Here is a 3,076-nt window from a genome sequence, read left to right on the forward strand (position 1 = left end):
AGGACAGGCTTCTCAGGCGTCCGCTTGTGCGGTTCTTTTAAGACCTCAGTTTCTTAGCATCTTGTTCCTGCAGGCTTTTGTGAGCCTCGTGGGCCTGCCCTTCGTTTCCCCTAGGTCATCCCTTTCTGCTTTCTCTACATAATTGTGGGTTTTATTCATGCTCAGAGCTTCTGTCTGTGTTGTGTCCCTCACTGTTTGTCATGTTATTTGTCACGGGTGATGTGTATGTATTTGTCATGGATCTGCTCTGCTCTGCTGCCTATCCTGGTGTAATACGGCAAGTGTAGGGGATTATAAATTTGTACTGCAGGGTGTAGATATACTCTAGATGGTATTTCTTGATTGACAGAAGATGTCTATCTGTTGTTTGACATTAGTGCTATCTTTTGTTTTTTAGATGCTGATGGATTCAAGTTGTGGCAGACTGCTGCATCCGCGGTCAGCAGGTTTCTCTGAGAAGATCAGTCATCATTTGTGTTTATAGTGGAAGCATATGGACGTGTTACAGCAGTGTTCTTTGTTGTTGTTCTTGTCAAGTGGGGTAGCAGCAGGTGATGTGGGCCAGGTGAGCATTGTGCCATGGAAGGAACCAGTTGTTTCTGCTCAGGTCTTAATTTCTGTTGAAAGTGTAAGATCTGACTATTTTTTTTTTCTTGTTCTTGTAGGCTGTTGTCTTGCCACATATCTCTGGTCCCCATGTCTGAGGCCAGGTGGGTGCAAACTTAACGTATAGCGCAGTGTGCTGTTCACGTCAGGTGGGTGGTGTTTTCCAGTATCTAAGCGTGGTTGTTTTTGCTTTGTTGATTTGTAGGTGGCATCGGTGCCCTAGGCTTGCGGAGGAACAGATGCTACCGGGTGAGTTGGCGTGTAGGTGGGCTGACTAATGGGTGACTGTTATGCAGCAGCCTGCTAACAGTGTGCTTTTTCCTTTTGCAGGTATGCTCCGGGTTGCCTGTGGAGCGCAATAAAGATTTTAGGTGAGCTGGGGCAGCGGTGCATCCGAGTCCCGGGGATTTTTCTTTTGGAGGGCGCTAGTCGCATTTTCCATGTCGTCTTAGGTATCGTCAGGCGGCGCGTAGCCGGAGTTTCGAAGCGGCAGCATCACAGCGGACGTAGCGCACATCTCGCCGTCCAGGTCCAGCGGATATCGGATTTTCTCCGGTCGTCTTCCAGAAGCTAAGTGTTGGGGCCAGTGTTTGGAGAAGGGGAAAATCTTCACTGTCACAGGAGCCTATTTGATGGTAGCTTAGAGGAGAGGTCCATAGTGGAATGGGCCCTTTGGAAGTAAAGGGAGAGGGTGTTTTTCAGCACCACCGCACTGTTTGTCGGGCAGGGCAGTTCCAAACCGTCCGCGTCTCGTCGTGAGGTTCACGTCAGCGGCTTTCGTCGACTGTCGACGACATCGTGGATCTTTTCACTTGAGGAGTCTGCCTTCACGTCTGGCGCTATAGCTACGGTCATCCTGCAGTCATCATTTTCTTCCCTACACCTACTGAGCTTCATAGGCTTGCTCTTGGGTGCTTTGGCACTAACATCTTGAAAGCAGTTACACTTGATCATCATGTGCTATTGCCTTTGGGCTTTCTTTTCTTTGGCATCATCTGCCTATGGCTCTCATTTGGCTAGGAGTTTTGGGTCCATCAGGTAGAACTGCCAGGCAGTTTCCAGTTGCATCCGTGTTACATGTGTCCGTGTTATATGTGTCCGTGTCTGCGTTACGTGTGTCCGTGTCCATTGATTTCTGTGTCATAGGTCTGCGGTACGTCTCGAGGGTTTGTCGGCATCGATTTGTGCCTTGTCAGCCATATTTTAGTCACGTACCTTCCCGGATATCGCTTAGTCCGGCATCTTAACGTTTTTACTTTTTGAGACAGAAGTATATGACACGTTCTCATCCATCTTCCTTCTCACCTTTGGTAGCATCTTCTCTTCCCGTGCCATTCTCTTGGAGTTCAATAGGCAGCATAATAGACCCTCGTCACGTGACCGCAGTAGTTCCGTAGTTTGCGCCTTCTCAAAGGGTATAGGGTCAACGAGTAATCTTCCGGAGAGTTACGTCAAGGTCTCATTTGTATTGTACCGATGTTGGCTTATATCGACCGTACTTATGTTGTACCTACCTACATTGGCTTATACTGTATGTGCTTATGTTGTTCCTATGTATGTTGGCTTATAGCAAATGTACTTATGTTGTTAGCGCGTCCATCAGTTTACATTGTATGTACTTTTTGTCTCTGTACGTATCTCACTTACATTGTGCATAGTAATATCGTATGTATCTATCTTGGTTTGTGTTGTATGCGCCTCTATTATGACAGTGACGATCGGAGCTGCCCTGCCCTGGCACGTAGTCAAGGTTAGGTGTAGCAGTTACAAAACTTTACAATTCATCTGTCTTTCATGGGGTCTTGGGATAAAATTTATGGGCCAGGAGCGGGAATAGGTCATAGCTGTCATACAGTTAGTTGTTGACTGCCTCCTGTTGTCCGATAGGTCCCCGGGTCCCAACACGTATTCCCAGAATCCAGCGCTTGACGTCGGGGAGCTGCAGTCAGAAGATGTATCGAAGCATATTTCTCAGCGTAGCGTTTAACGTAAGGGTCACAGTCAGCATGTAAGTGGAAAAGCGTGTGATGGGGTGTGAGTGTTTCTGTCTGTGTGTGAGAGTTTGCTGACCGGTTCTAACCCTGTGTGTGTGGCCTTTACCTTTCAGGTTTTTAAACTCATTTTTAAATTTAGAATAAAAAATCCCCAGCCGGGGGGGTTTTTTTTTTTTCCCCCCGGCTGGGTTTTTTTTTCCCTCGGTCCCGGCCGGTCCGCGAGGCGACGTTCATCGCCAAAGTTAGGGTGCGGACCGCCCCGGGACCGGGGTTTTCGTCAGGCAGGAGGATTTTTTTGGAGGCTCCCGGGAACCACGTTCCCCAGGAGCATGGTGAATGGGTGGGGGCGGCCGGGGGTCAGCAGAGCGGTTGCGATGAGCGCGAGGGTGGGTTTGCGCGTCAGCCCAAGGAGGGCGGTGGGTGTGCGTGTTGACCGGTTCTAACCTTGTGTGTGTTGTGTTTACCTTTCAGGTTTT

This window comes from Anomalospiza imberbis, chromosome 11 (genome assembly GCF_031753505.1).
Source record: "Anomalospiza imberbis isolate Cuckoo-Finch-1a 21T00152 chromosome 11, ASM3175350v1, whole genome shotgun sequence".
Taxonomy (NCBI): Eukaryota; Metazoa; Chordata; class Aves; order Passeriformes; family Viduidae; genus Anomalospiza; species Anomalospiza imberbis.